This window comes from Ischnura elegans, chromosome X (genome assembly GCF_921293095.1).
Source record: "Ischnura elegans chromosome X, ioIscEleg1.1, whole genome shotgun sequence".
In the NCBI taxonomy this organism is placed as follows: Eukaryota; Metazoa; Arthropoda; class Insecta; order Odonata; family Coenagrionidae; genus Ischnura; species Ischnura elegans.
In genome coordinates this window covers 35,182,167-35,206,154 of record NC_060259.1, presented here as the reverse complement: position 1 = coordinate 35,206,154, position 23,988 = coordinate 35,182,167, and the positions used below count along the sequence as shown (strand labels likewise).

The following is a 23,988-nucleotide window of genomic DNA, read 5'->3' as shown; positions in this document are numbered from 1 at the left end:
TCACAATTTTGAACCATTTATCTAATACATTTTCTGGAGGAGGGTCCCCGTGCCTCCCGCTTACCCTGGTGGGTATTCCATAACCCCAGACCTCCTTGTTTTAGTTGCACCTAAACCCCCCTTGCGTTAATTCGTAGCTGCGCCCCTGAATGGAGATGACTTTGATATACTGTCGGCCCGAAAGGACTACGCGAAAGCAAACTCGTTCGTGATTGACAATAAAATATGACTCACTATCAATGGAAATATTTTCTCGAAAATGATGAAGGAATAAATAAAACCCTATCACATGCGTTTTAAAAATATCTAAAAATACTTTAAAAGTGCAAAAATGAATCTAACAGCAACGGTATTGGAGCCTGGTCACTGAAAGTGGAACAATGAATATGCCAAGATGTAATATATTGAAGGGCATTGTTCACGATGACCACAGAGAACATGAGGGTAATTAAGCATACTACATATGGATGAAGGGAAGTGTTAATTAATAGTTTTGGAGTCTGATACTCATCAAGAGCATTAGTGGCCGAGACTGCATTTCATTAATGACTAATTTCTTGTCTGGTAATTTGATGCTTTATGACCGGAATTTGCAGGGCAGTTGGGGTGGATTAAGAATGAATTTGCTTTGCTCAGAGGAAAAGACTAATGAACTGGCAAAATTCACGAAAGGAGGAGTAGCTATGAGCGGGTTTCTTGGGTAATCAAGCCTAATGAAATATTTTTAGTGAAAGGATGATAAGTTCAAACGGAAAGATTTGGCTTTGCCGGTTTTCTGTTGAGTCTACCAGTCATAGACAGCCAAACAACGTTTAAAAAAATAGGTACCGAGTCAATAAGAGGGAAGATTTGAGGTGAGATAACCTTCAAGTCATTAGTTATGCAGAGAGACAATAAAGGGAATATATCCTTGTTATTTATATCAATGAAAGGCGACGAGTATAGAAATTATTTAGGTTGTAAAACACTAAGAGCGATGAATTTCTTTAAAGATAACGAATAGAATGCTATTTTATACCGGGGATCGATAAAGGAGCATATAGCTGCCGGCATCAATCTACAATCACTTAGCTTCCCGGGCCCCTTTTTTGGGATTTAGGAAAGACTTTTTAGTCTACGAATATATCCAAACTATCCAAACTATCTTTAAGTTTTAACTCTTTGTCGAGACAAGTTCACAAACATTTATATTCTTATAAAAGTTACGATCATTTTAAATTTTTTTAATAAAGTCTCAGACAATGCAAGCCCGAATTATTTCCGTGAAAGCTGTTTTATATCTGGTCCTTCACTCACTTCGTCACTCCAAAGGCTATTTTGGATAGTTTAAGACAGAAATATTTCCGTAATTAGCCAAAAGCGCGTTGATTTCATACGTACCACACTCAAGGTGAGGGTCAGTTCGCTTTTCTAGACCACTTCGCACCGCAGGGTGTGTTTTCTAGAAGGCATTCAAGGTTTCTCACGGTTTTGAGCACAAAGCTCGCCCTCCGCTCAAGTTGCTAGACTAAACGCATTTAGTGTTACCTTGGTTTATTAGTCCAATATCGAGTGAAACTGCAACTAATTGCGGATTAAAAGTTCTATTTTAATGAATTCCGTCGAGTAACAATTGTGTAGAACTTAGCTTTTTCTGAAAATAAATAATAAGCCGAGATCTTTTCTTTTGGAGTAGGTGGAAGGTTTGACCGTGAACTCACGATGCATTTTACGACCAGATATGCTTCTGGTAACGGCATCAGTCGCGACTAGTCTTACGCATCTCGACATATTATGAAATCCTCTACTGACTAGTTGTAATTCGCTTGCACGCGCTTCCGCACGCCCCAGATGAATGCTTCAGTTTCCAAATCCAATTAACCCCTCTTAGTAACTGAGCAGCGGAATGTTTATTAATAAAAAGAAATCGGTCATATAAATCTACCTCAGTTTAATTAACTTCAACAATAATTACGCTTAGTTTTAATTGGAGTGCAATATTCAATTTTTTGGATTTTCAGTTCATTTCGTGATTAAAGTTGATCGTGAAACTAATTAGAAATTAATCTCACGTATTATCTTCATAAATGCAAACAAAATAATATTTATCGAGGGCTTTATCAGGTAATTCACCACAAAGTTGTATGCAGGTAAATAATATTTCTTATATATACGTGTAGTTGAAAAAATGTCGTGTAGAAATTACTCCTCTATCCAACTGCTACTGTATTCCATATTTAATTAAATTTTCTTAGGTTTATAAATACGAATATTTAGTCATAAAATTAAATCGGAATGTTCTGGTGTTATCGGGAATTCAGTAACCAGGTCATGTCTGCTGATTAGACTTTATCCTGAATGTTTAGTATTTCACTATTTTCGCAAAACAGTTTAAAAATAAACTATCCACACAATATTTAAAGGGAAGCATGGTGATTTCATAAAACAACGACGAGATAAGATGCAATGCATTACTGTTTGTTTTCACGCATGTGATGAAGTTTTGACTTGATTGACCTTCTTTGCGTTATCCAATACTACTAGGTTTCTAGAAATACGAAAATATAAGTAATTAAGTTAGTAATTAGCAGTAATTAAGATAGTAATTAGTGAGCAAGAAATGTGATTTTATTTCTCCCTTTCTTCGTAAAAAAAAACTTGCGTTCCTAAAATAACAAAGGCTGCATACGGGATTAACCGGGAATAAAATAATATGGCACCTGCCAGTTTGTCATGTAGAAGTATTTTCGAGGGCATAATGTGGCCTAGTCACACATGGATTACAATAGATCCTCTATGGAACTGTGAAGGATTCCTTGGTACCTTAGCATTATCCTATTTCTTCAAGTTTTTAACCTTGGTCAATTCGTGGCCACAATAGTTTTTTCTCATTAACTCAACTATTTACGGGTATATTATGAATACCATAGTATCTTCCCACGGCAAGAAACTAGCTAAGTATTTCATTTAAATGCCGGTTTTTTGCCGATGCAAGTGATTTGAAACAGACTCTTTTACCAATATTATTCCCGCAAGCACCACTTTTCCTATTTAATTATTACTCAAAATTGCTGTTATTATGTCGCATGACTACGAATTTTTTCATCGCAAATCAATTCCGAAAGTTTTATATACTTGATACTCTTTTCTTCCTTTTGAGATTTGGTTTTATTTGTCCATGCGGGAGCAGATTAATGTAGCAATTTTTTTCAAAAAATGTATTTTACGTCAAAATACCACATTTTTAGGCTGAATCTATGATTAAATGGCTCTATTTACCTTGATTTATGCACGCTTTAGGTATGGGGGAGTAAAGTATTTCTTTAAGAACAGTAAAGTAATAATTTAAAGGTAAATTTTTGTTAAAAGTAAAAATTATCAATGATGCTACGAGCAGTTTTCAAAGTCGGCGTAATAGGAATGGATTTAACAGATAAGAGTCCTGATACAGAATGAGTCACACATTATTCAGTGGAATATGAGAAGGATTGACACATCAATACAGAAAAAAAGATAATTTGCAAAACATTTAAAATCTCGCTTAAGGTTTCCTTCAACACCCTTTACGTTGAAGGCAACTCTTGAGCCACTCAAAAATAAAACGCACCGATGATGTCATGCATGGGGCAAAATCTTTCTTGAAAAAAATTCTGAATGAAGGGAATGCTGAAAGAGACATTGTATAGAAATGCAGGAGATGCCGTCTGATGACACTCGTAGCATGAGGTTATTAAACCCCATTTCGCCCCATCGTGCTGCGCTCGCGAACCGGCATGAATGGAAAAAAATTTAGCTCCAATAATGTGTAGGTAGAGACTGCAGAAGGGTAGGAGTGAAAGGTGAGATAAGAGATCTTCTTATTAAGGGAATGGGGAGAGAGGAATGCTATGGTGAAAAAAGTAGGTGCTCATCCGCGTGGATACAGGCAGAGTGAGATATTTTCTCGCTTTCTTCAGCTGAGGTAGGAAGGACCCATAGAACACAGGGTAGGGAGGGAACGCGTAGTCACGACACCTAAATAAAGAATCACTTTCGTATGATTGACGAAGCACTGGCCTTCCACTCCTAACTTGAGAGTTGAATTCAACCAGCGAGGGTGCTCTTTTTAAGAGAATTCCCGTTGAACTGGAGCTTAAAATGTAGTACTATATCCTTCTATCGACCTCTTTATTGCAAATCCATTTAAAAATATCGAATATAGGTCAGTGGTAGTTAGTAAGAAAATCATTACATGCTATTTTAGAGGAGGCTACCGAAAAGGTCATTTGCGCCGTTAGGGAAAGGTAGGCAAGAAAGATTGGAGAGAAAACCTGCGGGATAGCCTGCACTTAACGAAAGGTGCCTAGGACACCACGGCTTAACGTCCCATGCGACGGACGGAGGATTGCGCGCTTGAAGTGTCCATTACATTTAATATAGCGATTTGATCGTTGGATTATTCTTCCTCGTGGAATAATCCTCTAAAATCGCCAGCACAGCAATGGTTTTCCTGGTATCGCTGGTGGTAGGACCCGCCCGCCTTTGTGACGGTGCGAGATTCCTCGTCCCATCCCTTCCTTCCCTATCCCGTCCCAGGAGGCGTCGTCGGGTTCCTATCGCGGCGGCGCCTCCTTCCTTTCTCCTTCCTGTCCTCCCCTTTCTGTTGTGCAGAGGTGAAAAGCTCGCGCATATAGACCCTGCCCAAGGAGTGTATCCTTGCGAGCCCGCCCTGAAGTCTCGTTCCATTTGTCCATTACATTTATCCAACGATTAGATCTTTGAATTTTCCTCATTTATGGTAGAATCTTCCAAAATCGTTGGCTCATTAAAGTATGGCTTCGCTAGTTGTGGGCCCTGGTCGCTTTCATAGCAGCGAGTGTATAACTCTATCCTGCCCTTTCATTCCTACCCGTACCCTGGAGGCGTCGACGGGCTCCCATCGCGGCGGCGCCTCCATTCTTGTTCCTTACCATTCCACTCCCCTCCCCGGGTGCACGGGCGTATCAGTTGTAGTGCTGGGTCCCGGCCCCAGTGCGCTGTAACCTTCTATGGACCCCTCATACTCTCTGTCCATTACACAACATTCAAGGAGAGATAGGGTAACCTTTGTAACATCTCTGCCACTGCTGAGACTCAAACCCGGGACCAGGGGTGTCAATTCAATATTTTAACAACCACTGAAGCCTGATTCTTAAAAATCGCCCTTGTAGCATGGTTTCAATAAAAGTAGCCAGAAAAACAAAGCTGCAATGATCATCATATCACTTATTCTTTAAAAAAACAAATGTTTATGAATGAAAGTTTAGGAAATAATATCGGTCTTGGCCCCAGCAAATCCACGCATGGTCACTCACAAGCGAATGAAATGCTGCACGGGAAGAATCAACCGCAGAGAATAAGGAAGAGCAGCAATATAGGACAAAGCACACGTCGTAAACCAGGGGAATTTTGGATTCATCCCGAGTCATGGTGGAATTTTTCTCGGAATTTTTCTTCCCGTTCATATATTTGACGATTCATGTGAGAATGATTAAATGGCAAGATACTTTGAAGTCCCGAACAAAAGCTTTCCGAAACTAAATATTGGCAATTTTCAGCGGAGGTTTCATATTTATTGTGCTATCCAGAAAATAAGTATTCATTTTTCGTTTTTCGTTCGTATTTCGTTCGTAAAAATATTCACCAGTCACCGACGGCATTCGTAGATTCTAAAAGTTAGAAGTTGGCTGCAGAGCATAAAAAGTATTCAATAATATCCATTCATTGTCCATTTTGACATTTTCAGGCACTATAACGATAGTATTTAACTCAGATTTTGACTCAATTCAAAGTATTATTGTGCTGAACGAGACAGTATATATATGGGTGCCAAAGTTACATATACAATGACATGAAGACGTAAATCAACTATGGGTGGAACTACGTTTTATATCCCAAATATGTTCTGCATTGCTTCAATACAAAGACAAGCCTATGAACATTTTTTGGAGTGTTTTTATAAAATATAAATTAAAATTTATTATGTGAAATAATATATAAATTTACTAAAATAGACTGCTCAGTAATTTTCGCGAAAATGAAATTTAACACGGTTTTTCAGTATAAGCTTTTGAAATCACCCGGGGAGAAATCAGTTATCTCGGATGGAACTCGGATCACCAGGGTACAATTCTCTAGACAGAAATTCAGCTCTTCACGCGAGAATTAGATATGAGAGTGGTAACTGAATGCTTAGCCATCAAAATAGCAAAGACGAAACAAAGCTACTTTCCTAGTGAAACTTCTGACATTTATTACGCAAAAAAGTGCATCCCCTAGACAATCAGAAAGTATTGTATGTGCGTGCAAGAAGATAAATTAGAGAAAGCCAACTTTTACTGACGCACAGTAACCAGCCGTATGGATTGAGCACGCGATACATCTTAACGATTCAGTGGATATCTCCCTTCCTGTAACCCTCAAACTGTCCTTATTCAACATGCCGGAGTTCTCCGGAATTATTGAAGTCTCATTCATCCATAGCTAGAAAAGTATGTATTTTCAGAAAAGCCCTTGTTGAAACGCCGAACAAGGACTGAATATAATTGGATCATTAGCCATTAGACAATGTATTGTTGCTTTGGGACGCCACCGTCACATGGCATGTTAATCATAATATTATTTATGATGATGAATGATATTATTTTACTGATATCCCTTACAATATCGATGATTTTAAAAAGCCGTGTAATACTTTTTGCTGAAGACTTACTAGCGTTGTTGGAACCGAGATTGAACGAATTGCACGGTTTGTTGATTAGTATTTCCATAATATTTAAAAAATGTATTTACTAAAATTTACTACATTTCCGTTTAAAAGTAGCACAAATGCGCCGTCTTTTTTATATTATCTTCCGCCATTCCCTCGATATTTGATTTTTATTTGTGAGCGAGGGAGTGTAGTATCTTCTTGCTCCCATTTTACTATTTACCATTCGGTATTTTCACGGTATTGTGCGCTCTACAAGCCAAATAGACTAGTTGAAGCATCAATGATACTGTAAAGTATCACTTTATAATTATCACGAAAGAGTGCATTTAGAAATTTTCATTAAAATGGTAAATACTAGAATTTCTCGATACATGAATTACTTCGCGGGAAATCCGATGATCCCGGGTCCATCACAGATAAAGACGAAAGAATTTCCTCAGTTAAAATTACACTCTTCTCGTGAGAATTTGATTTGAGAGAGGCTAGAGGCGAATCCAGCTCGAAACCCCTAGCGAAACAAAAGCCACTTTCCTGGCGTAACTTTCGACCTATTTTTCTCCCGAACAAAAATGAATTCCACAGACTGTCGGAGCGCGTACTGTGCATAGCCAATGCATGAACTCGCAACTGAGAAAAGACGGCGTCGAGGTATCCGTCTGGTGCCGCCCAACCATTTCATTCCGCAGTTACACGGTCGGAGAGGCGATGGGGCGAAGGGCGAATCGGCAGCAGCCGACGAGATGAGACGAGGGTTGAAGCAATAAACGAAAGATTGTGCGAAAACGCAGAGTCAGAGCGGGCGGCCGCCATTCCCGACTGCTGTAGAGCGCTTGCAGTAGGTGTGTGCCAAGAGTACTCAAGTATTATTATTGGCACTCGAGTACACTAATAGGTATTCGACTTCTTCGTTAAAACTTTCGCGGGTACTCGTTATGTTAGTTTTAAAAAACCGTTTGGGCTATATCGCCGCGTTTGCTGTAAAGTGCTTGTAGTATGCATGTGCCAAGTGTACTCAAGTGAAGGTGATCGAGTATTCAGAATGGTACTCGAGGACACTCATAAGTATGCGACTTCTCCATGAAACCTTTCGCGGTAACTCGTCTTTTAGTTCGTAAATATTACTTTTTTGGCTATGTTGGAGCGTCAATTTTCGGGTGGCCCCAACGTTTCCTGACATATACTAGTCGCTTTTTCAAGGTAATCTGATGAAGTCGGAAATATTAATTATACGTAGGGGTATCTGTGTCACGGAAGGGGGATGGATGAATGGTAAACTTGTCGGAGTAGTCAAGTATCCGTCTGGCTATTCGAATACCCCGTCGCATACTTAGGCACTCAGCTACCAGTAGGAGTATTCAAGTATTACCGGCTATTCACACAATGCCCTTTTTTACTCATCGAAGTATTCAAGTATCGGTGGGGCTGGTCGAGTACTCACATACTTGTGCACTTAAGTACCAGTAAGCGTACTCGAGTATCAACCGGGGAACCCGCATACCTGTCTCCGAGTAAATTCGACCCACTCCTAAGGCAACGGGAAATGGGATTGGTAGATACGGGGAAGGCTCGATCGCTGAGGCGGAAACGGTCCGGAAATGTGCGCGGTGGAAGGAGGCGGGAGTTGTCCGAGAAGGCTATTGTATCTCTCACTGGCACGTCAACGGTTACGGGGGAAAGAAATGGGGTGGGATCGCCGAGCAGACTCCGAAAGCGGATGAGGAAAGTACCGCGCCGCGGAGATCAGTCATCCGTCCGTCAATATTGCGATCAAGCCTCTCCCGGAGGCTTCAAGTCTTCAACACATATGTACTAGCGAGAACGTACATAATTTCCCACAATTGCGCTCCGGAATATCTTACCATCGATATGCGTGGTCAAACCTGAATTGGCGTAAATAAATGCCGCATTGTGTTGGAGAATCCATTTGCATATCACGCACGATGTTCGTATTAGAGTTGCGTTAAATATTCAATCGGATATAGACATCACAGGCTAGCACATTGATTATTTTTGTTTCAAATCAAACTTCAGCCACAAAGTCTACAAATGAACCCGTATTAGACACATGGGTCAAAGACGAGCGTAGCATTTGAAAATGCAAATCAGTATTAGACTATCGTCAAATTGTAACAATTTGATCTGTGACCAACCCTTTACTGCGACGTATCATACTAAACATCTTAAAATGTGAATATCTCTGAAATGGTACAAATGCAAGATCTTCAACAAGTTTTGCATTACTTTTGCCATTAATTAATAAACTCATTCACAAGAACATTATCTTGAAAATTCCCATATGAGAAAACGTAGGAGGACATTAGCCTGTAAAATGAAAGCAGGAAAAATAAGGAGAGGTTGAGATGCTTTGTTAAGATCACATGCGACCCAAAAAACGCATGCAATTAATTATTCCTTCGCATTTAATGATTTTTTCACCTTCGTTGTCACCTGAATACGGTGGTTTGTGAATGGAGTTTCTGAGTTTTTCCCCACGCAAACGTCACTAACTAATGGTGCGCGGAAGGAGAATTGTCGTGTCTCTCAGGACAGAACTTCCTCATACTTTATCACCCGGTTAGGTCCTTGGGACATGAAGTGGGTACAAATAATAATCCCTGCAGCACACTCAAACTCATTAGCGGTGAATTTTTCTCAAACAGCAACAAAGCCTTGCAGTCTCCACTTGCTGCGGACAACCATCTGCATGCTGTCCGCTCTCAGCGAATTTTAACGAAGCGCGCGGAAATCTTAAGAATTTCCTTTTGAAATTGCATTTCTTATTTTAGATGCTCAGTTTCTTTAGAGCAGGTACCCAAGCGCACGTGACTTCAAGATACATCTTAAGTATTGCGGTGCTGTCTCTATTCCTCCAACTATTATGTTCTTCCATAGAATGTAATATTTCCCCATAAATATTGAGTCATCTTTAATTAATGGCGAGAAAATTATTTTTTCTCATTATTTTTTTTCAAACGTAAAACAAGGGCAGTAGGTATATCATTGAAACATTGACTACCAAACATCGTATTTTAGTGTTTATGACCTACTACTCATCCATTTTTGTTTTGAGTTGAAGGGCACCATGCTTCTGAATGGTGTACGCCGTATTTCCTACATAATAAGAAGCTCATGTACGCGCAAACTCCTACAGCAACGCAAAGAATTGAAAATCACCGTAAATAAATTTCATTTAATGCGACAAAGTTTTAAATAAATTGTTATTACACTATAAAGTTAGATTCGGCATGAATATCATTAATTAATATTGTGCTTATTTCCCTTGAATACAAATAGATATCTTTTAATTTCAGAAGAACCTTTCCAGAATTACATTGACTAGCTAATGCGTAAGATAATTTATTATTAACTTTTTTACACATAAACTCCCATTTTGTTTGTCCCTATCCCAATGATTCTGTGGCTCGGGTTTTCTTACGAGCAAAGGAGCCCAGTCGTTTTGGGCTTCAAACTTATAATTCATGATTTGGTACACCCATGATCTCATGCTCAGACGCATGCCATAGCGACAAGTTGAAGCATTCATGAATTGGGGTATTCCGCAGACGAAATAGTTCGGTGGAAGGTTTCGGAGCGGGACGTGCTACGACAGACGATGCATATTCAAGTGTAACGCCGCACCAACCCTCCGCAAAGGCACACTCTAATGCGTCCACTTTCAGCGAAAAATTTTCCAGCGTGTTGGCAGTGAAACTCCATTTGAAAGTGTATTGCAAAACTGGCCGCAAATGAAATAGAAATTTTAAAAATCTATAATATACCTTCGGTGCGATTGCTTCTGTAATACTAGCATGTCCTATTGATCATATATTTAGAGACTTAAAAACGTAGCACCTTTCCCAATAAGAAACCACAACTGACGCTGTATTTCTTGTGCATACAAATGGCATCCTGAATAAAACTGTCTGATACACAGAGACGGCTCCAATTATTCCACCAATAATAATGACAAGTGCAAATGCGTTTGAAAATCATAAATAAACTCCTTTCGTGATATTTAATACTTTCATAACAATTATCAATGAAATAAAACTGCAATTCCTGTTTAGCTCAATCAACATTAACAGTTTAGTCGTGAGGATAGAAGTTATACTGATACCAAACTTTCAATAGACTCAAATACAGTTTCACACATAGAAATGTCTTTCATTGAACACACCTAATTAAACTTATCCGAGATATAGCCTAAATATAATAAATTCAATTCAATTTAACAATAAATACAATAATGTTGTAAATATTATGAACAATGTGAGAATTGATTTTTCATTCAGGCGAAGTTTATCTTAAAGCCTGTTATGATTCAGGTGCATGATGAAAGACTAATTGGAAGAATAAATATATTACTAGCATCATTCCTGAGGTACATATTTTTTTCGGGTAGCCCTTGCTTTTTATGATATCTTCCTCTTCAAACGACTAATGAGGAGAGGGAGCACAATAATGTTTTCAGCTTTCGCAAAATATATAACAACTATCAGAGGTACCGAAAAAGAAACTTAGGTTGAAACTTCGAACTGAATTCCATTTTTACCCAAAATAAACGATTTTCAACTAAAATCTCGTTTGCATTCAACCTTGTTTGACTATTTACACCCACTTTTGGAGCAATACTTGCAGTAAAAAATTGATTAGGTACAGATATCTTCGATATGGACCATTGAGTTGCTAAGAATTATATATTTAATTTTTTGAAAGTACCATTTATTCCTATTTTAAATTCCCGTACTAGCGAATATAATTTGAATATATTCTTCCCAAAAATTTAAAAAACCTATGATAAAGTCCTGGAAAAAATCCTTGGCCTGTAAAATCTATAAAAAAATGCAGTATAAAAAAAGGGAATTCAAAATAAATTTCAGTTGCTCGGGGGAAATAAAAATACAGTACGAACAAAACCAAACGGATTTTGGAAAACACTACGAATTCTTTATCCAGTTAAATGACGGAAATATGACAAAAACCTCTGAATAAAATGCCCACAACATATCGTGCATGGAATATTTCACGCAAGATTTTCTTATTCAATTGTATTTGCATTTTGCGTGATCAACGATCATACTTTTTTATCGAAAAATGCATCGCTCACGTGCGACCCAGCCGCAAAATTTATATTAGAATTTTGAATCGTTTGCCCCCAGGAGTTTACATCAATAATTGCTCCTCAAATTTTTGTGACATTTTTGTAACCATTTCATTGTCCTGAACCCCCTTCAAGGCGTGCACTGTTTTCTACAAATTCTCCAATGTTAAAGCTTCTAGAATTTAGGATATAACTAAAATTCTAAAATAAAAATTATATGTGTAATATTTTTTGAAACACATGTGATAATAAGTGAATATAATTTGCGTATTTTCTTACAAAACATTTTATAACGTATGGTTCAGAAATTCATCAATTTACTTTTGTGACATAAGATTGCAGACTTTTCGGGCGAAGAGGTTAACAGAATCCTGCTTGGGCTCTCCATCGGGTCAAATTGTTCATTATTTGGAAATATAAGTATATTTTTGGATTCATTACGATATTTTAATATCTCCATACAAGCGAATAGAATATGAATAACCTCTCCTGAAAAAATTAAACTATGATAAGCCTTGGACAATATTCAAGGCCTCTATAACCTACGGAAGTGTGCGGTCTTGGAAATAAAATACTTGATTTATTATCCAAGTAATAGACACTTTGACCCTTTGGAGAACCTGGTGCGCCTTTTTAAATTAATTTAAATATTATCGTTAAAAAATTACTTAACGACCTGTGTTCAGAAAAAAATCATCAGTACAAAGTACGTAAATATAGAGGGAGGTTTCATCATAATTTTGGCCCAAAATTTGTACAAGTATGCACCACAGTCGTAAAACATTTAATGTTACTTTATTATTTAATTTTAATGTTAACTTTTTACTACTTGTATGTAATACTTGTTAATGTTCATTTGATGAGTCATTATAAAATAAATTCAACAATATATCGACGAAATTCACGCGGGTCCACAGGTTTACGAGGCTAGCAGAAATGGAATGCGTAAGATAAAATTTAAATGCAATTTTATCGTCAAAAAATTTAGTTTTAGGACATGTGGGCAATTATTTCACATAAATCATCCATATAAAGTAGGGAAATTCAAAGAGGGAGGTTTAATCGAAATTTCGGTCCGAAAAAGTGCGCAAGTATGCACCACTTTGATAATGAAGGAGGTGATTCGGCGTGAGGTGTGCAGACACTTGAGCGCAGAGCATCCACCCAGCGTCTCCCCACGTGAATAAGGAAGAGAGGCTCGCCCATCGGCCAAGTATTCTCAGATTCGGCGTTGAGGGAAAGTCTTCGGGCCGATCAAGGGGTAAGGTATTGATTGTTCCCCCATGTGCTGACTCGGCATACTCTGTTGACGGCGATGGTGCAGTACGGGATTCCTCTTCTCGCAAATCCCTCATCCTTGGCAACCGACATGCCCATCCAAACCAAGGCCTGAGAACATCCTACTCGCCATGGTTGCCCGCAGTCGGGCGACTCGTGAGACGCGGATGAGTCACTATAGAATAAATTCAACAATATATGGACGAAATTCACGCGGGTCCATAATTTTACGAGGCTAGCAGAAATGGAATGCGTAAGATAAAATTTAAACAGCGCTCAACCACTCTATGTTGAATTCAGTGAGTAAAAGATTTAAATGAGGCCCGCTAGAAATTCAACGGTTCATGTTAAAGTCTGATCCAAAAAGTCCAGTTTTCGTGTGGAAAAATTTCCACGTATGCCGAAGAAATATATTCCCTAATGATAATTTTCTGACGCTTTGTTTAGAAAGGGGCATATTCCGATACAAGATGCAGAACTCTAAAGGCTTGAATTCATGAATAACGATATATTTAGCACCAATTGTTACCTCTTGGCTGGGGAAATTATTTTTAAGAAAGACGAAACGATATTGCTTTCATTTTCAGCAATGGGTTCATTTCGCTGAATATGTTTTTGTGCCTTGAATGTAGACCCTACCTAAATTTCTTACTAAGAGGAAAGAGTTGAAAGAGGACGCATCCAACAAACATTATGCATTGAGGTTCAAATAATAATTAGTATTTTTACGCAATTTTCTCACAGTTAAATGTACTGTATTTTTTATCTTTCATTGCTGCTGATAAAATAAATAACTGCCACCATTCGTCAAAATGTAATGGAAATAGAAATAGGAATATTGCCCCTTACGTGGGGCAAGCATCCTACCCTTATAAAGCAAAAGTCCTTAGGATTGGGACTTTGGCCTCAAAATGTGATGTGAACTTTCCCTTTTCAGAAGATGAGGTAAGAGGTTCTCACCTCCATATTTTATATTCATTGCACATAATCCAATCAAAAATTGTCGGATCTCAGAACAATTTTCCACAACCTCCACAGTGATAATCAAACTTTTGCAGTTTGTAAAAATTTTCCAGCAAATGTAAATTTTTGAATTGAGGAGTCCCAAATCATTCGTTAGCAAAAGAGTTTCTGAAGAAGCTACATTTTCAAACTTATTTTTCAAACGCTTTCTCGAAAAATAAGAGCCAGGGAAATGTACACTCATTCCTGTATACGAGTAGGTCGGACAAAACAGGCAGTATTATGCATATCTACGAATTAAACAGACCAAAAGTCTGATAGTAAGTCATATTTTTCAAATTATTGATTGTATGATATATTTTCTACTACAAATAACACCTAAAGACGTTTACGCAGAGACAATTCGCTAATTTATAGACTAACTGCAATGGAATGTATAGCTCCATTGCTCCGCCTCAGTGTGACTCCCTCCTAAATTCGTTATCCTATTGCTTTCCGGCCGGTTTTTTCTCTAACAGTTCCAAATTTTCTTTCAATATAATTATCAGCAAATTACATGTGATGCTTACAGCAGAAACTACGAGGTCATACAAAAAGGCATGGTATAATGTGGGGCAGGAATCAGCGCCCGTGCGGCTAGAGTCCTCATGCGGCCACTTGCCCCAGAACTCATACCCCAACGGTACTTCATACACTTAATATGCCATAACACAACCACATGGTGAGTTGCGAACCAGCTGACTGCGTGACTTATTAAAGCAAAGATTGCAAACACAGGATTGCTAATCAAACGTTGTTGTTAAATAAAAGCCAAAATCACAAATAAAAATTACGCGGTCCTACAATTTAGATACGCGTTGCGTAAAATTGAAAAATAAGAAAAACTCACGTTCTGTCGTCCGCGACCTTCCTTTGAACGAACCTTGTGCTATATTTGGTCACTTAAATGGGACTGATTGACAAAAGGTGGCATCATTCCGGCATTATGAGAACTATTTCTGAAAAGGAATCTTGCCCCGTGAGGACTCTAGCCTGAGGACTGCAGTACATCAAAATCTCAATGTAACCGGTTCTTTGGGAGAATATGCTTCCATTTTGGATATCCTAACAATTTCAAGTGATTCAATCCTTAATGCAGTCTTAACTAATTCTCCTCAAGCCTAATTAAAAATTAACTACACATAAAATGGTATCAGTATGCTATTAGTTTTAAAGCCATTTACATACCTTCAGCATTCCCATGAGATCCAATGCGGCTGCGAACCTGAGAAAGGAAAAAGACCGATAATGTCTCATTAAAGCATATCCTTTAAAATGAAACAGGGTTCAGATCATAGAATATTAGAAAACTTAATTTTTTTATAATCACATAAAATCAGTAATTTTTACGGCACCTACATCTGCGCCGCAAATTAGATCAATGAAGCGAAGTATAACATTTAAAATACACCTTCAAGTGGTTATTTTTAAACAGATTATTATAATGCGATTTAATATACCAGCATGCCAATAACATAAGTATATCCAATGGATGAGTATGTTATTATTTATGGCCAAGTGGCTGCAGCTTGAGAGACCTGACATGAATAACAACACCACTAAATAATCCACGCCCTGCATCTGAAGACATCTCAAAGCACGGCGTAGGGGTTAACTCGTGTGATGGAACAACGAGCCAAATTTATTTGAGTGCGATTCAATTCACTTTCACGGTATATTGAAAGAGTGCCCGCGACGCATGTGACAAAAAAAAACGAAACTGTGACCGCGTCATACAACGGGAGAGTGAAGAAAACTTAGGCGGATAAGCCAGCAGGGTAGGGCAGGAAAAAAGGCGGGGAGGAAAGTATGGGATTCTGGGGAAGGCGACGTCATTCCCCTCTTCTGCCCACCCCCGCTAGGCATCCAGCCTATACACCCCCCCCCCCCTAAGAGAACACAAAATAATAACCTCACAATCCCAGAGAGAACCCCTGCCATACCCCCTACCCCGCCCCCACTGCCCAGACGTCACCCTAGCCCGCCTCTTGCTGCTCTGATGCTCCCATGAAAATACTCCCTTCGCGACTAAATGCAAAAAAATAAACACAACGAAGCCACGAGCCTAATTACAAAATGCGTGACAGGCGGAACAAAGAGTTTTCGCGCAAGGGGGCATTTGAGCGTATTGTACTTGATATTTCGGTTGGCTGCAGTACAGTCGCCAAGAATGGGGGGACGATGATTAGAGGGACGGGGTGGGAGACTTGGATGGAAGCAAGGTTGAGAGGAGAGCGAGATTGGGGAGAAAGAGGGAAATGAGAAACGAAAAGGGGAAATAAGGAGAGGCTTCCTGTCCAATATCCCAAAATGCTCACCCGCCCTCCGCAAGCGAGGTGCTTCTCGCGAAGAAAACTGACTACTCCGGCTGACCAGTGATTTGCCGTCTCTCGCTCATATGGTCACACTATGTATTTCATGTGGGCGAGAAAAATAATTGTATTTTCCTTACAGAACTCCATTATTACCTAAATGTTGAGCCAAAATTTCAGAAGTATGCGATTATGTATGAAGTATTGATACAAAAAACCGGCAACCGATTGGTGGTAATAATTTTTCTACAAATAAGCTTTTGAAAATTTTTTTCATTTAATTGGAATTATCTAGAAGTCATAGCACACGGATTACAGTAAATTGTGAGTAAAGGTACACGCAACATTCCACCGTGCTAGTTAGCTCCCATTTCAATTATTTTTCGCCCGATGCTCTGGACATAGGCGAAGGCATTCGAAGTCATATGTTGTCCAAATCATAGCAAGTAGCAAGGCAAACTCGAGACCAATCGGAGTGCTTTATTTAAACTTTCTGCATATTTTCGGGACACAATTTTTCTTAAACACAATGAATCAATGCTTCAAAACGTGATGAAAAGCGAAAAATAATCGAAATGGAGGTAACCAGCATAGTGAAATCTCGATTGTACTATTACTCACTATTTTCAATACTCGGCGACTTCTTATTAATTCCAATTAAATGAAAAATATAAAAAAATATCACCATGTATTTATCGCTTTAGCTAACTTACACGGTTTTTCTACATTAAAAATTCATAGAAAATGGCTTATTCCTCATATTTTCTAATGGTGAACTCACTAGCAATGAGTTTCGATTAATTTTGTCCATTAACTCTGTAGTAAATTTTGTAAATACTGAAAATCCTTTATGAATGGAAGGTACTCTACAGAGTGCAAGAAACAGTATTTTCTGGCAATAATTCATATTCCTAAGCTGGAAAACAACGATATCTATTATTTTCTAAACCAAAATTACTTGATAGTAAGAAGGCTTGCGCCTCAAAACCAAGCATGACTACATGACCCTAGCGAAGGCAAATATGCTGCAACATCTTCCCTAACCTCAACTCTTTTGACTACTCCCCTTTAAATATTGGGATTTCACTGAAACTCGTTGTGAATATTCCCACCCCTAGCAATGCAAGATGGTTTTTATCATGAAGAAATGGATCTTTAAGTGCACCCAAATGGTTGGGAATGCGGCGGAGGCACTGAGTTGTAGCAAGTGACGATAGGGGGAGCGCAGGAGAGAGAGTTGGAAAAAAAAGAGAAGCGGGGAGCGAGGAGTGAGATGCCAACCTGCATCGAATTCTTTCAGGCGCGAAAAAGACAATTACAGGGCAATCATGCCACTGAAAACCTTCCCCAGAGTATCTTCGAGCGGTGCAATAAGAGCTGCAGCGCAGAGCAAAGACCGTAAAGGAGGATAGAGTCGAGCGGATTAAACTAAAGGAATGCGTCGGTTAGATGGACTGCAATGCTGAGGATTCCAACGTATTTGGATTGAGCTTGAATCCCGTGATTTTCAGAGATTTAGGAAAAATGACCAGATATCAGCTGAAAATCAGCAAAATGACGATTAAATATTAATTTGCAGCAAAAGAGAGGAGGCTAAAACGAAGATTAACCTAGGAAAGCATAAGCTTGGAGAGGTGAAAGAGCTTTCTTACTTGGAGAGCCGAATTACCAACGATTGACGAAGCAAGAAAGAAATAGCAAGTAGAATAGCGCAGGCGAAGAGGGCTTTCAACAAAAAAAGAATCTTCTTACAGCTGAGAATGCAAGCATATAAGTAAGGAAACAATTCATCAGATGCTACATATGGAGTGAGTTTCTCTATGGAAGCGAGGCTTGGACGTTGACAGCAGCAGAGAAGTCAAGAGTGGAAAAATTCGATATGTGGTGCTACCGAAGAATGATAAAGATAAAATGGATTGACCGTGTAAGTAACGAGGAAGTGCTAAGAAGAGTGGGAGAAAAGAGAAGCCTCCTAAAAACCTTAAGCAGAAGACGGGACAACTTAGTTGGCCACATTTCGAGGCACGACGGCGTGAGAATGACTATCGTAGAAGGACAGGTGGAAGGGAAAGGGACGACCCCAAATGAGTTACAAAGGTTATAAAGGATGTAAAAGAGAAGAAAACGTCGCTATAAAACGGTTAGCGGATAGGAGAGAGAAATGAAGAGCTGCGTCAAACCAATCTTAGGATTGCTGACAAACGATGATGATGAGGAAAAATGACAAATCCTAAGCCTTTTGTTTGTTAAAACACATATCAGAAGTGCAATACATGTGCATAATAGTATGATGGCGAATCAGCATTACCAATGTTAATATTAGTGCTGAATAACGCTTTCAAGACTTAAGCATCCAGATTACCTTGCTGCTGAATTTCATTGCGTATGACTTATTAATCTTTATTGTAATATAATTCTATGCCTTATCTTCTCTTTAGGAAAAATGCAGACTGCATGCATTTATTTCATGGCCATTTCTATTTGCCACCCCTTATTTTCCCAATCATATCCGGTTCTAACTGCGAACACATTATGAAAAATTCTTTTTTTTTCAACGAGAGAGGAAGTACACAGTGGAAAATCAGAGCCACAAATATGGCCCAAACGCATAAAATGGCCACAGATTAAACCAAGAGGAGAGATTATTTGGTGATATTTGCATGACTCACTATGGTTTTTCTTTCAAATTTCAAAAAAATCTGGACCTATTAACCCTAAGTTCAAACTTCAATTTCATTATAAGCTATTCATTATTTCAAAAATACTAACTTAATCTGAACTTTTTAACATTGTTCACCTGGCTCATCACTCCTCGTCACATCATTACATAAAAAGAAAAACATTCCTCCAGTGTTTCCGAATAGGAACACATATTTATATAAAACCTGTGTTAAGAGGAAAGTAATTGATAACTCAATCTGAGATGGAGAGAGCACTAATGAAGTGTAAGTGATTTTTTAAAATTCATGTTTCAATTTGTAATCATATATAGCTTAGATGCACGTAATTCAATTTTAAAAACGCTTTTGAATATTTTCGAGTTCATTTGATTTACTTATTAGTAATTTGAAATTTCTTTTCATAATTAAATCAAAATTAAAGTTAAATTGTAAGAGGGCAATCCTGATGGCTAATTATTTGCTTATCTATTGCTTATCTTTTAATTCTTGATTTTTAATGCTATAATCATAAAATCCAAGTTCACTTATTACGCAAACTATCCTACACCCGTTGTACTAAATCAATATCGTATCCCTTCTCTGATCGTGCTGGAACCACAGAAAACGAAAGGCAAAAGGTGGTTGAAGAATACCTGCCAAATTTTACGCGTAAGTTTTTTTAGTATTTAAGTTAAACCACAAGGGTTAAAGTCTGTTTTCCTACCACCCCCCGTCGCTTCCCTATTGAGGCGACTTTTTTTATTCCCATACGACCGCAAACAGTACATATGTAGCCTTTGACATTGCAGACTTACGGGACAGTACGTGGATTAAGAACCCAATCGAATACTTCAAAAAAGTTAAAGTCGCTGGTTCATTGGTTGCTTATACTCAGAGCCCCCCACATGACATTTGCATAAAATAACTCTTCCTTGGCTCGATAACGAAATTTCATGCAGTATTTAAGAAACACTGTTGTCTGAGCCCACTTTCTCACATTCAAACATCGCCCTCTGCCGGTAGCCCCGTGTCATCACCCCCACCGATTATCATTTATGCCCTCCCAACCCCCCCAAAACCGCTTGAATACCCTTTTCTTCACGATTTAACATAAGCGCCACCGCAGGGGGGAGGGAAGATGATCGCGTAAACCTTAACGCCGGAAAAGGGTGATGAACAATCGCGAGACAAAAGGGGCCGTCGGTTGAAATTTGAAATGCAAGATGCCCCGAGTGGAAGTGGAGCAAACAGTTATGACGCTATAAAGAGACGTCGCCCGAAACGGGGCTGAGTGCATAGTTTTATGGAGCGTGCGAGTAAGGAGGGCGTTTGAGAGACGGCTTGACTATCCATTCCGTGAACCACGGGAATGGTTTCATTGCTCCATCTCTAAGCTTTATCTCACCCTCTCTCACTCCCCCCAGTGTGTTTAGGCCTTCGCATTGTTTGGTCTGCGTCAAAACGCCCTCCCACGCCGACTACCAACGCAATGAATGGCCACAAATTCTGTCTGCCGTGCATATAAGGAAGCCAATAGGCAGCAACCTAAATCGTCGTTAGCCCTCTTCGTAGTCTGGCTACATACCTTTTGCGGTGTTGAGCGAGTAAACAAGATTAATATTCATGGACGGAATATTTTTGTGCGGACAAAGGTTCGCGTCTGGGAGAAAAAAATTGAGATTTCAACATCACCGCACATAAATTATGGGCGATTACGATTCCGCATTATGTAAATACCTCCTGCAACGTCGTAATAAAACGCTGAAGGGCAAAATACAATGACTCTTTCGTGTTCTTTTGTTAGTATTCTCGGAATTAAGTTCAAGGTTTTGGATACGCATGACACTCTCCATTCTTATACCCTTCTTCCCATTAATCTTTAATGAAATATTGTTTTCAAAGCGCATTGAGGAATTTAAGAGATGGAATGTGAGTAATGCAGACAGAGAGAATGGTTGTTGTAAACTCAGCCATTAAATAGATACTCAGTGCAATCATTCTTTGGACAGATATAGCATTACGTTTCTATGTCGAAATCGGAATGCATAAAAATTGAAACGTACAAGTCAATATATCAGGAGTGCATGATCGGGAGAATGAGAACAAAAATTCACCTAGAAATCACACATCTTGAGTGAATGTAGGAATATAAAATAGAACCTCTTATTAGGTTCCAGCACTCTTAAATGCTGACGTCCTTTTCAATTTAAAAATTTCTAGAAAAAGTCAAGTCATGGTGTAACTAGGGCCCTTATAGTAGTATCTACAGTGATTTATGCTACCTACGAAATACAATCCCTTGCCAAGAAAAGCATAGACTAACGTTAAATTACGCAGGTGGCAAGTTTTTTAGTTCCCTACTAGTTGTGAGTAGAATATCTAAGTGTGATCAATCTCTCCAAAATTTCAATAATTCGTGTGTACAACAATAACTCTCCTTGAATCGTGATTAGGAGTGGATTTGAATAGCACCTAAAATTCCTTTCATTTTTAGCGCTTTGAGCCAAATCATGAATACCCCACAAAAAGGGCCTGTATCCTTAGCTTGCATATTCACTTTCTTAACGAGGGAAGCTTAAACTTAAACCAGTTGTCGGATTTAACAAAGAATGAGCTTTTTTCTGAATAAAATGAGGTAGCGTCGCCCTAAATAATTCCTAACCAAAATGCGATTTCAGCACTATAGAGGATAGAGAAAACATCGACTAATGGCGGCAACCAATCTCAATTCATTCGCAAGAAGTCGACAGTAGAAGGAAAAGAATTGTAGACAGACGATGAAAAAGAACGGGTACGTATTTGGAGATAGAAATTTGATTGACACTTTGTACACAAAAGAAAACGTTTGGGTAATAACCGAAACCGATCCCGGAAAATTTCATAGATTCCAGTGACAATTAAGTTCCCTGGTAGCCATTATCATGGACTATTTGCCAAAAAAAAACAGAGCGAGATGGTCCGATTTCTATTGATGGCATACATCAGCTCCAACCGATGAGCTTTGAATTCCAATCCCAGATTGAATACCCTTATCTGACCACCGAATCAGCGACCTAAATATCCATTGTTCATTTTTTTGACGCGAGATGTAATACTGAATGGCTGCCCGCTGCCCGCTTGACGGGCGAAATGAGGTTTACAGGATTTCAAGCTTATCTGGAGAATGGAAATTGAGATATAAATGCAGTGCACAAAAATCTCTCACGCACAGTATGAACCCAAACTATTGATGATGAATACGAAGAGTATTAGATTTTCGCGTTTTTTTGCAGTAAAAACTAACAAAAAGATTTTTCTAGGTTAAGCGAAGGAAATTCGTCATTTTCAAGGCTAGGATTTCAAGGATTTTCTATGCATTGGAAAGGAAAAAATTTTGACTTTTACTCCAGAATGAATAGATTGTTCATGAAGACGTTTAATCATAGCTAAACTACAAAATGGCGTAATGTATATTCTACATCTCAAGAATAAATTTTCAGTTCGATACTCACTCAAAATTAAAAGTGATCTACCGATCAAAGATAATATAATGGAACCAGGCATTTTCACTAAAAAGCTTTACATCCGTGTTGCCATACAAGATTTCTGCTCTATCTCTTCATATGCAATACCTCTCTTAATATCTGTGACACGCGCCATGCGCATTCAACCCGATATCCTCTCCCGATTCGTTTTGCCTCCCATTACATGAATCCAATCCTCCCACAGCACCTCATCCAATCCGTTCGTCTTCTCCTCTCATTCAAAAAGGTTGTTTTCTTAGTCAGGTAACTCTTAAATTGCCGCCTCCAAAAATATGCTGACATTCTTCTCTGTCGTCAAAAACCTAATTCCACAATAATAATTTACGTTGCAATATATTTTTTAAATAATGCAACTTAAAAACGTTGCATTGATCTTTTTTAAATTCATGTTTCGCATAGTATACTTTTAAATCTAATTTAGAGCACAATATTGACATGTAAACAAATCCATAAGAAACCCTATCCGTATATAATAATGCCTAATTGTTGCAATTCATTTGAGATATTTCGAGAGAAAGATTTTCAACTCTTCAATGTCATGGAATATTAAAATTGCGCACTGCCATAAAACCGCACATGTCCGGGGATTTGATTTGAGAATGGGTAACGAGACGCTACCCATAAAATCTACAATAATTTGAAGCAGCAAAAAGCCCGAGAAGACTAAACAAGCAAAAATAACAAATTTCCGTCCCATCCGGAGACAAGCCAGAATAATTTATCTTCCTTTACTTGGATTGTACCAGTTATATCCATTCCATAATATTGTTCGCAATTCGTCCGTAAGAACACGATTTTTGCCATTTTTAATTAAAGCAGCAAATGCAAAAAAAATATTCCATTGTAAAAAGTAAATCCCTATTAATACACTAATTTCCTATCGGTAACTTGTTTGTTGAATAGAGAAATAGTTTTACTTTCATTTGCCTTGATTCAAGTCAAAACACTTCCGAATATACTGGGCGACAAAAAATTATTTTGAATTAAACAATACATGAAAATTTGAGAAAAATTGGCGAAATTGATCATTCTAAATGCTTTTTTATACAATTAACGGAGATTAATTCCCCACAAATCCACCTACTTACCATAAATATTGATTTTTTTTTATATTTCACCCCTCAAAACCACTAGGAAATATTTTTATGCTAAAATAATCCTTTTAAATCCTCGAAACGACCGAGAAGTGATAAAAATTGGAGGGGGTGAGCTCCCCCAAAAATGGTGGGTGATGGAGGAAAACGGAGTTCATATTCGGATTTAGGAGATCATTTTATACAAGAATCAGCAGCAATGGTGTCAGGGTCGATTTTCATGCCGTCCAGTGATATTAACTAGCGCACCTAACACTGTCTTGTGGGGTGGAACCTCTAGAAAGATAACAACTTTTCATTTCATACAT

The 23,988-nt window shown here is 38.4% G+C and overlaps 1 protein-coding gene across 1 annotated transcript in view; it reads right to left on the bottom strand.

Annotated features, from left to right (window-relative positions):
* LOC124170892 (Down syndrome cell adhesion molecule-like protein Dscam2) overlaps nucleotides 1–23,988 on the bottom strand; it is a 507,776-nt gene that overhangs the window by 440,212 nt on the left and 43,576 nt on the right. Inside the window, exon 2 of the mRNA XM_046549919.1 lies at nucleotides 15,279–15,315. The gene's annotated coding sequence lies outside the window, so the exon portion shown is untranslated. The remainder of the gene's footprint in view (nucleotides 1–15,278; nucleotides 15,316–23,988) is intronic.